The sequence below is a fragment of the Athene noctua genome, chromosome 7 (genome assembly GCF_965140245.1).
Source record: "Athene noctua chromosome 7, bAthNoc1.hap1.1, whole genome shotgun sequence".
Taxonomy (NCBI): Eukaryota; Metazoa; Chordata; class Aves; order Strigiformes; family Strigidae; genus Athene; species Athene noctua.
This window is the reverse complement of record NC_134043.1, coordinates 25,818,986-25,831,296: the sequence shown is the minus strand read 5'-3', so window position 1 is coordinate 25,831,296 and position 12,311 is coordinate 25,818,986.

The window sequence follows — 12,311 nt, the reverse complement described above, 5'->3', positions numbered from 1 at the left end:
TTCTCACACTTTTTCAACCATATTACATGTTCCACAGCAAAGCAAGACCAAAATACCTCTCAGTGTTTTTATGCAGTCTGGTTCTGTGCCCCATGGTTGTTCTCCTTTTTGTGCATTCTGCCTTCTGAAGCAATGTGGGACCACAAGTTTTTTTAATAAGTATAAAAGATCCACAGCTTTAACTCATTTGCTTGCCTTTGATACTGGCTCCCTGAAGAGCTGTCATGGGGGAATTTTGGAATCAGGCTGCATGTTCCTCAAAATCCAGTCTCTATGCTGTGGTTTACCTGGAAAGAGGACAGCATTTTTGAGAGTTGCTCTGTAAAGCAATAGAATACATAATCCTTCTGAGAATGAGTGTATATAGGGACTGAACAGGCCTGCAACCATTTCAACATATAGAAAGTCAGCTTTGCTTATTTGCTATGAAAGAAATCTGTCGGGGTTGAGCATATCATCTGTAGCTAAAGGAAATGGCTGTCAGTTAGGTAATGTTACAGTTTAACCAAAACTTCTTATAACAGTAAAGTAGAATCAAATTTAACAGTATCAAGAATGGGAAAATGTTCTAAAGAGGCTAGAGAGCAGGCAGGAGATGTGGCAAGGTGTCCTAGAAGGCCTCCATAGCCCATTACTCACCCATAAGGTGCCCGATTATGATTATATTAAGTAGTTCCTGCAACTGCTTCCCCACGAGGAGGAGACCCGCCATTTCAAATCTTGTTCACCTCCATGAAGCACAGCAGCAGGCTATAAAGTATGCTTCTAATTTACAGTGGAATTGTATTATATATTATGCAGCATAAACAGCATGACCTTTAAAAAAAAAAAAGTTTTTAAAAGTCACGCCACATAATGGCATCTGAAGTGCAGTAATAGGCAATGACTGAGGGAACATCAGCCTGTTATTTAATATTCATTGTGAGTATTCTGTAAAAGTCAGTGGACATTTTTAAAAAAAAAAAATCACTTTGCAGATTTGTGCCTGTGCAAATGTTGAATGCCCTCTAATGGAGAGCAATTTAGAGACTTTTCCACGGCTGACTGTTCAGTGATGTTCACATGCTCTAGTGGTTTCCGTACAACTGGTGCGTGACATTCATTAGGGCGCTGCAGCCGGGATTAGCCGCACTAAGTGTTTCACCTCTTCCTCGCCCTCCGTGGCCACAGAGGGGGCCACTGCAAATAAACGGAGGTGACAGGGTCGGTTGGCTCTGGCACATGATCCCCGAGCCTGTCAGCCTCCAGGGAAGGCACAGGGCCCTCTGCCGCAGGGTGGGAAGGGAGAATACCACACTTCCCCCTGTAAAAAAAAAAATCCCCATAAAAGGAAATGGAGTTGTGCAAGATTGTGGCTGTTTTAGAAGATACGGCTAGAGGGCAGTCAGCATATCTGGAATTTCTTTCATCCTGTTGCAACGGATCAGAAGTACAAAAAACTACTGGAAAACCCGGGGGAAAATGTCAGTAGCAGCACTTTCCCCGTTCTTCCCTTTTCTTTCTCCTTTTCTATCTGCTTTTCCTCCCAGAGTACATGGCTCATCCAGCCAACCCAAGGTTTCTGAGCAGGCCGGGGGGTGCTGAACACCATGACCCCAATGTGGAGAGGCTTCTGCTCTGAAAGGCGAGGGGGAGGCAGCAGAGCTGGAACACAACAGGAGGAGGCCTGGGGCAGGCACTTCCTTCTCTGCTGCATCAATGGGTGCTTCTGTGCGGGATCTCCTCCCTGTCCCAGCAGTATTTTCCGCCCTGTCCGCCACAGCTCTTTCCTCAGCCACAGCCACCCAACCTTCCCGTGGCCACAGCATGTCGGGACAGACGCCCCAGCCCCTGTTTTGTCCTGTAGAGCTGCCTGCCCCTCCTGTGCCCAGAGGCAGGGGGTCCTGGGTCAGACGGCTGCAGTCTTTTGCAGTAGAAGTGTGTTGCTTCCTCCCGTAGCAAGCATGCCTTTATAGCATCTCCAACTGCAAAGCACTTTGGTCATGAAAAATATATAAATGTTACAACCAGTTTTATTACCATCTTTATACCGCATTTAATGTTACCACTATGTGACTTACACACAAATATATTTTTAAAGGAAAGCACATACATTTTTATTTAGAGAAAAGGGAGGACACCAAAAAATGGTTTATGCTCCTTAGAAATATTGTAAAATCCACCTAAATTAATGCCCTAAGCCAGCACAGCTCTTTTGTCCACAACCAAAAATCATTGGTTTCATTTAAAAGAATGCAAACAGAATACACTACCCAGAAATGGCTGACCATATTCCCAGGGAGTTGCAGAGGGCAAACAGCTGCAGATAAGCATGGGTTTTTAAGCAAGAGCCTCTGCTTTTTTGGAGGGGAGCAAGGAGAAAGAGACCCTCAGCCCTCCATTACAGCATCAGTATCTGAAAGATGAGCAGCACATAATGCGTTCCGTGCACATCACGGCCGTACCAAGGCCAATCTCCCGGATTTTATTTGAACTAATAGCCTCTTTTGCAAGACTAGTCCTTACAGTGCGTCTTGTGAAATGTTCTTGTCCTCAGACCTTACAAGGGCTTGCCACCTGTGTTGCAGGTGACAAGCTGTGTTGTACTTCAGTGGGAAGATCTTTTTTTTCGAGCTACCCTTGCAGTAATTACAGCACACGTTGCATGAGCAAAGGCCTTGAACCACCATTCTGCCAGCACTGCCTGAGCTGGTGGGTGGATCGCAGGAGGCATGAAGGGCCTGAGATGTGATTTACTTCATGCCCCACCTTGAATCCCCTTGGTGCTCAAATCTCTGTAGTTAATCAAATGTCTGCTGACACCACCAGCAGAGCAGAGGTAGTGGATGCCAGGGTCACTTGTGATCAGCTCTGCAGTCAGAGCTGATAAAAAAATTTCAGTAATCAAGGGGTGACTGACTTTATACTAAGACAGATATAACAGAGAAGACAAAAGAGTCTTCTTGTTGTACAGTTCTGGGAGGAACATGATTAGAGTCTTCCTCAGGGAAGTCAGGGGTGTTTCTACTGGGTAAGCAAGCCCCACTAGAAGATTGTCAGGGAGAGGAATGTTACTTCCCTAAAAACGGTGAAGTTACATACAACAGTAAAAGGTGATTTGGGCAGACCGTTCCACAGTATCTTACTTACAACATCCTATTTTAGATGCCTGAGTTCAAAACTTCTGGACATCCATACTGGCTTTAGCTTCCAGCAAAAGCAACAGAGTCCAGCCCTGATGGTGTGCAGATTTGGGTCACCGATATGGTAACATGGCTGTGTGGGCTGAAAGATAAGCACCAAAAGATCCATCTTCTCTTCTCCCCCAGACTTATCTTTCTTTATCTCCTTTCAGCAAATAAAACCTTCTCTAAATTTTGGGCCTCTGCTAAATACTGCTGTCTTCTCAAGGAGTGCGGGTGCCTGGGACAACACACATCTTCTTCACATCATGATGTGTACTTCATACAGAAGAAAGATAAACACATGAATACCACCTGGTTTCCCAAGGACTAGCCCACAAAACTAATTTCCTGCAAAAACATCTTTTAGCTCAAAGAGCTGAGAATGGATGGTAAAACACCACCTTCTTTCGCAATCACTGCAAGGGGCATCTCTAGGCTTTCCTTGCCCATCCACCACATTTAAATGTCAGCCTCCAGTAGAGGAGGCTTCAGCGTGGTACAGCCCGTGCCTGCTGAACCTCTAATGCACCAAGCCAGGGCACGCCACGCTGATGCTTGAGGGGTGTACACCTCTGTCAGAGCCTGCACGAGGTGTTGTATCAGCTTTCACTAACCACAGGCTGGCCTTTCTGAGAGAGCACACTTGGTTTTGTCACCCTGCACTGCTGTGGGAACATGGGCAATGAAAGCCAGTAGCAGCAGAAATGAACCATGCTGGTGTCCTAGGGAGTGGCGGGGAGGATTTACGCAAGTGAGGAAGTGGTGAAAAGCAAGTTAGTGTTAAAATCCTCCCAGCTTCAATAAATTTGCTGCTAATCAGTAATATAAGGACATCCAAGTGCGTGTACAGTCTGGGAGATGCTGCAGAGAAATACTGAGAGGTAACTGATATGACAAACAGCTGTTTTGCAGTCCTCTGCACCTTCTTTGGACAGTGCGACCTACCCATGACTCACAAAGAAACATTTTTTAAAATAAAGTAAAAGAGGTTTTCAGTCCTAACAAACTTTTAGTCTTTACTTTCAGCAAAATAACTTTTATTTTGGCTGGCACTTTTCCATTAAGTAGAAAAATTGAGACATTTGGACGGATTTTCCAAAGAACCTCTTGATTAGCATAATTTTCCTAGACCTTGCCTGAATTTAAATTAATAAAGCCCTACAGCAGACCTTGCCAAGTCCAACAGCTTTGGTGCAGAATGTTTCTATTTTGGGGGTTCTTCCCCTAAATTCAGTATAGTTATAGCCCAAACTGAAGCCCAGAGAAGCCAATAAAAAAGTTCCTGTTGACTTCAATGAGCATTAAATTGGCACCTCAGAAAATATCCATTTTCACAGACTGCTATTTCAAGACATCCAAGAGCAGCTTCTTGAAAGTACTGAAATCCTACCACCCCAGTCAAATTCAGTGACAAAAACCTTGTTTCCACCCACTTAAAATGCTGCTTAGAGAACAGCTAACCCCTTGGTTTCCATGGTGCAACCACTGCATGTTAAGAAAACACCACTTTGCACATCAAGAGGTAAAAGTTGGCAGAGGATCATGAGCCTCCGCCTGAGCCCAGCCAGGCCCAGCCTTCCTGGGCAGCCTCCGCAGCCTGCCATGGCTCTGAGCACAGGGCTGAGGCCTCCCATCCATGGAGCACAGCCCCAGCCCTGGGAGACACCCTCATCCCAATAGCTGCCCCACCAGGAACTGCTTGGAGAGGGAAAATTGAAAAACACGAGTGCCAGATTTTCTTCTGGAACACGGGAATCGTCATACAGCACCACAAACTTTTAACCTTCCTGGGGTAAATTTACACACTGGCTCTCAACAGTCTGAGCTTCTCCACAGTGCTTTTGTCCTCTGCTGCACACAGTCATCCCCTTTGCTGAATTTCAGCCTTTCTTGCTGCTTACCTTCTCCTTCCCCCTCAACTCTGCCTCTAGGACCCTTGCCATCCTGTGTCACAAGCAAGGAACAGGTTGACTAACAGCTTTTTATGAGTCGGTTTTATTTCATAGCCCTCTTTCCCGTGGGAGAGGGCTGAAGGAGTTGGCTAACACTCAGATCCTGTTGGGTTGAACTGTTTTCTAACAGCCGTCTTCCAAATTAAAATTAACACAGCTCAGATTTTTCTTAACTGCATTCCTCTGGTGCCTCACAGAGCTCTTTGTGTCCTCCTCCACTGATTCACGGCCACTCAAACAGCCGGCAAACAGAAACGCAAGAGCTCTGACATGGCGTATCTGATTTTCTTGCTCTGTCAATAGTATTTATCACTGCAGCTCCCATGCGGAGCGGGAGGGTCTGCTACTCCATCAGAGCTGAGGGACGGGGCTTTCAGAGCGCACATAAATCCTACACTCTTCCCCTGCAGAGCAGGCCAACGCACATCGCATTTTTAAAACAAAAAACAGCCCCATCTCCCCATGGCTGTCATCCGACCGCTCCTTCAGCCACCTCGGTAGCGCGGAGCCAGCCACGGCCCGGACATAACCCACGCAGCTGTCCGTGGGTGCGAGGCAGGTGCGGAGACAGCTCCATTAGGAAATACGGCGTGATTTATCAGAGCGGCATTACTCTTCCCCTGGCAGCACATGCCTTTGTGTAACCTTCAGGGAGAGGCCGGGCGGCTGCTGCTGTGCTCCGGCCGTGCTCCAGAGGGTGCTGCTGGGCCAGGTTTGGCCTAACGGGGCCTCCGGCGGGGACCCGCACCCCCAGCACCCCTGAACCCCGCATCCCCGGGACCTGCACCCCCGAACCCCGCACCCTCAGCACCCTCGGGCCCCGCACCCGCCCTTTTGGGTCCCCGCCAGGGCCTGTGACAGCCAGATTGGTGGCAGTGAGATGCGAACAAATGCCAGCAGCAGCCATTCACTCCAGGCACAGAAGGGTAGTGTAATCCGTAATCCCTTTTTTCCTCGCCCACGCTAGAGTTCGCTGCTCCTCCTGCTTGGAGGGAAGGAGGGAAAAAAGGGAAGCCAAAAACGAGTGGTGGAAGGCAGCAGTCCCTGCCCCAGAGAGAGCACTACTCCCTCAGGCCCAGCGTTCGCCTGCCCTTGGCTCTCCAGGAGCTCCCTGCTGCTCCTGCCCTGTATTTAGGAGGGACAAGGACACGTGTGGGGCAGGCAGCGAGGTTTTTACGCTGCCTCTCAGCATCACCACCAGTTGAGCAGTTTGGGGTACCAATGCCTTCACCCCGGAGATGCAGGCAATGCTGTGCACCCCCTTGCATCCCTTGCACGCCTCTGTAGCACCCTTACGTGGATTGCACCTTGGAGGAGAACCTGCCCTTTAAGTAGGTGTAGGCCTGACCTGGGTGTATTTGTACAGCCCAGGGCATGACTGGCTTCTCCGGAGCTTCTCTAGGCTTTGCTGGTTTTACCGTAGGGAGCGTTTGTTTACACGCATGAGAGCACACCCCCCCCCAGTCTCTACCGAGCCCTTGCAATCGTGTCCAAGACAGGAGTCACCCTTCCTGCAGCCGTGGGGAGCAGCCCCAGCTTTTCCCGGTGTAACGAGTGGCACCTTCTTTCCTGCTGTGCTTAAATGCCTCCTGGCCTGCTCCTGCCCAAGAATCAGATCAGGGCTTTGGAAGACATGAAATGCTGGTAACCAGAGTTAATAGCAATGAAACAGTCAACAAAATATCAAGCTGTTAGAGCGGAATGGAGTCTCTGGGAAGGGAGACAGAGGAGCCCTGCCCTCTGCCTTTGTGCTTAGTCCAGGGCAGAAAACGCAGACACCTCCCTGATCTTGTGAAATGCCTGCGAGTGAGCATGTGTAATGTACTGTGAAATTTTTGTGACTTGCTAGGTTATAAAGCTGGTTATAGGAGAATTTAATAAAAAAGGAAACCAGTTTATCTCTTTCTGATAATTTCTCTATGGCTTTAGGGTCTCATTTTGGTTTCCTCTCCATGCCTGGAGAGGTGATCCTAATATTCAGTGTAAAATGTACAGATTCCCTAAAGGGAACTTGAAAGAAATTCTCTGCTTCAAATTCAAACCTGACAGTACATATCACATCAGGGGATCCCTTTTATCAGCAGGATATTCAGAAGGGATGAATGATTTACTCACATAATCTCTTAAACCTTTCACTTGCAGAGTCTAAGATAGAATTTATAGCATTTTTATCATTTGGACCTAAAAAAACCCCAAACCAGTAAAGTTCCTCTATGAAATCTGAAACCCTACTCATTGATTTTCTAGCTGATGAAATATCAAAGGAACATGTTCTTCCGTGATGGAGTAACAGCAGGCCTCTGCCTTGGCTTTGGTGTTTTCTCATGTTAGAAATCAGATAATTCCTCCCTAGGGAGACAGATTAAATGGTTACCTCCTATCTTTTGCATTTGAAAACACTGAGGATCTTTATTAACCTCCCATAATTTAAGACTGTACCAAGTTTTGTGGAATTTATTTCTCTAATTTCTGTTTGCCAAATAGATATATATCTACACAAGAAACCTAAACAACTAATGGTTTAATTCTGAGTTTTAACTTAAGCAATGAGCTTTGTCTTCAGATGATGAGGAAGGTAACCTATGTGTCAACACTTGCTTAATATTGCTGCCATGTAGCTACTGCAGAAAAGTAAACCAAAAGTGGACTGTGACATTTTATTTCCCTTCCTAAAATATTGTTGTCTGTCTGAGATGTTCTTCCTTTATCTGATGAAAATATAAGCTGGTCTGAGTCTAGGTTTTGCTTACCCTGTTGTACCAACAGAGTGGTATCTTTTTTTTTTCCTTCTAAAGTTATTCTTGAATTAAACTGGAGGAGATGAGCCCAGAACGAGAATGCAAAACAGATCCTCATCTCATTTCCTGGCAGTGTCGTTTTGTTTGTTATTTGAAACTAAAGCCGTTGGGTATTAATCTGAGGTGAGAACTCATACAAGGAAGCACGTAATAATGCTAAGAACTGTTTCTTCATTTGAACTTAGAGAAGTGTCAGAGGCAGGAGGCAAATGAGGATGACTAGATTGGTAATCAACACATTAGAAACATCCAGAGGTACAAAACAGAGCTATAAAAACTGAGATTTCATTTTAGCGGATGGTGAATGTGTGCTCAGCCCTTCAGAAAGGCCCCTCTGTCTGTGAATTAGTATCTGGTAGGTTATCTGCAAATGGTGATACCCGGTTGTCACCTCAGAACACCTTTCTTTCAAACCCCATCTGTTGTTTCCCGAGGATAACTTTATGCCTTGCTACTACTTTCCTGTTTTACAGTTGTCCTGTGAGAGCTCCACACGAGCTGGTGATTTGCTCAGCTGGGATAGCACTGACCTCCACGAGGCAGTGGTCCTCACTCAGCACTAAATTGTGCTCACACTTACCCAGTGCAAGCCCCAGTACTTCCATCCAATTCAGCAAAACTCAGACTGATTTACACCAGTGTAAGTGACTGGGCAGGATTTGGCCCTGTGGAGCAGGCTCTGTAAGGCCAGATCCAACATGGGTGTAAGTTACTGTGGCTCAGTTTGCATTTGTAGTGCCAAATTTACTTCTTTCCATTTAGTATGTGGCCCAAGGTCAAGTTAAGAAAATATTTCACTGTCATAATTATTCCCATGAAATCCAGAGCACTTTGTATTTGGCAGCCAATGTCATTTCCCATGCCTTAAGAAGCTGGCATTAATATCCTGACAGTGAACAAAGACAGATTCACTTACACATTTTCCTGACTGCCATTTTCTTCGCCTCTTGCGTTTGAATCTCTGCAATCTGATGCGGTCCTGGAGGAGCCTTCCTGGGTGCTTATGTAGACTAACCATAACCACATCTCCATTTAATGAGGGATTGTGCCAGATTTTGTTCTAGCAAGAGTTCTGCCTTCAACCTGGGGACTAAGCCCGGTGACGCTGACTCCTGAGAGCTCTTTCCTCTTTCATTTTGTCCCTGAGAGCCTGCTTGTCCTCATTAGAGGGCAGAGGTGGGGATCTCACAGGTGGGTCATTTCAAGCTTGTTGCCATGTGTCAGTAACCCTGCAACTGGATAATGCCGTGTGTTGTGCAGCCCAGGACCAGCTTAGTGCTTCTGATACAGACCCTCCAACTCCTTTCCTCTCCGAGCACCTTGCCTATACAGCAGAGCCCAGTGCAGAGCTCCCAGGGAGAAACACTGCACTGTTTCTGCCATCTGAAATGAAGCCCACGCTGGGAGCAGCCGAGTGGGAGCACTGGCGGCAACAAGGGCATTGGCATGGGATAAAAGCCCTCGGTGGATGAATTGGCACAGGACAGGTCACCCGCCAGAGGCACTGGAGGGAGCCTGGGCTCCCCAAGGTGGAGGCCACAGTGGGGTTGGGCTGGGGCTCCGGGAGGGCTGCAGGGGAGCCAGGGTACACTCCTGTGCCTCCAAGGGACCTGGGCTTGGCTCTGTCCACAAATGCAGTGTTAACAGCCACCTCCTTTCTTCTTCACACAGAAAGAAATATTTCAGTCCATTACATGTAGCTAATATCCTCAGATGATGTTGGCTTGCCTGGCTCCCCTGAAGCAATGAATATTTATACTAGCTAAGAACAAGGTGTGCATTTCATATCCTCCTGATTATTTCTCACAGCTATTTCTGTTTGTTTTCCCATACCACTCAGTCAGATGAATGCCTTTTTCATGCAACATGGTCAGTTTTCACCGTAATTTTTTCCCCTATAGGTTTGTTCATATTTACACATCCTGAGTTCCCATCACAATTTCACACTAATTTAAACTTGGCAGTGGCAAAATTACCTAAAGTCTATTTGCCCCACCCTATTAAAAAAAATTCATCTAAACCCTTCCAGAAAATAAAAAAAAAAATTAAAAAATATATTCAAGGCAGATAATTCTTCACATCCATGGCAACAACACGGGTGTGGAAATGGCAGTGCGGACCCTTCCAAACCCTGGCCAGCGCTGCAGGATTTCAGTAAAATTTCCCATTTCTCAGGATATTAAGTTTGACTGCAAGGAAATCCAGACATCATGTAATCTCAGTCCAGCATTGGAGCAGAGCTAATAAAGATGCATAAAACATGCCACAGCCTGGAAGCTTGCTCAGAGGCACGTGTTTATGTTTCGAAACGAAGACAAGTACAGCGTGGGTGCAACAGCGACAAAAAGAGCAAGGGAGGAAGGTTAAGCTATAGCATAAGGAGGCACAGCCCGTTGGAAAAATACAAAGTTTCATGAGCGGGGAAGGCCAAATGCAACTCAGGTTTTGATCACACACTTGCTGTGCTGATGCTTGGCCGCTGCTGCACACTGTGCTCCCCTCCACCCCTTCAGCTCTGAGCAGGGCTCCTCCATGGCCAGGGACGCCTGCAGGGATGCCCTGAGTGGGGGGATGGACCCCAGCATGGTGAGCAGCAGCTCTTCTCCTGCCCCCAGGAATGGAGAAGTGGGACCTGAACTATGCAGGCATTGAGGCCAGGCTCTGAGTGAAGAAGTGGATTATAAGGATCTTTATGCCCCCTCTGCCATGTCCCGCTCTGACTCAAGGACAGGAGTGAAGCAACTGTGAATGAAGCAATGGAGCCCTCAGGCCAAGATCTGTGTGGCGTGTATGCACCCAAGCCTCACCATTTCAGCAAGAGGTACCCAAATACCTGTGGGAAACTGTGACCTAGGATATGGCATGCTGAGACACCACCTGAAAGCACATGCCTGCACTGGGGGTACATTGCTGCTATTGCGAAGTTTCTTGTCCCTGTGGAGAGCGAGGAGCTGGCTAAGCCATGGCTCCTGGGGCCAAACAGCAGCATCCTGACCCCTGCTGAGCAGGAAGACCTTCACCTCCTGCTTTAGGCCTCAGAAATGGGATGCTGAGCAAAGTGGGCTGTTGGGAACACATTTTAAATGGCTTGGTTTATTGTCTGTCTCAAACCCTCTCTTCTTCCACCCTTGGGCTGTGGGTTTGAAACAGGTGCTGTCATGAAACACGAATTGGGGTTTGTTTATTCCTACACAAGTTCTGCTGTTACATGCAATGGTAAAGTCAATCTCACCAAATCCACGAGCATCAGTTGTGGCAGCAAAGCACTGGGGCAAAATGCACGGGGATGAGGAGGGGAGATGCCGTTTCCATTACGCAGCCTGTGCTTATGGCGCACAAGGAGGGCGCTTCATTACTTGCTCAGGAAACATAAGGAGGTCTTGTCACACAGCTAGGGCAGACATCTGGATCTGAGGGGAGACTGCACGTGACAGGCAACACCTCCTAGGTGGGGGCCAGTGGGACTAAATGGAGGGATGAGGAGATCAAGCCTTGGAAGCCAGTGGGACAAAGTCCAGAGCGGACACTGGGGTGCTGGGATTTCCCTTGACTTTGGCAGTGCTTGTACAACTTGCCATGCCAGGATACATAGCTGGTCTCAGCAATCTTTTAGCTAATTTTGGAGGGCTTATCTCTTAACTGGGATCGCTTTCATCACACAGCAATGACACCCACCTCAGTTTTTATAGGGGTGTTGCAGCAGCAGCTGTTGGGAAACCTGATTATTTTAACAGAGTTTTGCAAGTTTTGTACCCCAGGGCAGGTTTTATATATTCTGTGCTCTCTTACAGTAAATAAATTTGTTTTCCCTTGCCTGCCCCTTTCCTGTGCCGTTCCCTTTGAAGCTGCACCCCTGTATTTGGCCACTTGATAGGAGCTGCTTGTATCCCCCCTCTCCGGGAAGAAATTCCCAGCTGGACAAAGGCAATGATTCGCTGCTTTAGATGGGAAAAATGGGTGCAGAGTGTATAATTCAGGTCTGAATCATGATGTCCTAAGGATTTAGTGAGGAAATCTAAGGGCACATGTGAGCATTCAGGAGTTAAAACCATGTTGTGGGGGCTGTCTGGTGATTTTGCAGAGCTGCTGGTGGGAGCTGGGGTGAGGGGAATCCCCCCAGTGATTTGTAGCTTTAAAGGGGGAGGACTAGAGCTGCTGAACTGCCAGGAATTTGATTTCTGGCCACAGCTGTTTATTCCATCTCGTACTGTTCCCCCTCACAAGGCGAACCCACGCCTTCTGAAGAGGCTACAACATGCACAGCTTATTTTTACCACATCACAGAAACGTCTGACTTGGCTCTCTTGCTGTATTTTTAATGCTTGCCAATTCTAACACCTCAGATATAAAACCATCCGCTGCCTAGCTTTTGCTTTTTAATTTGATTTTTCCCTAGC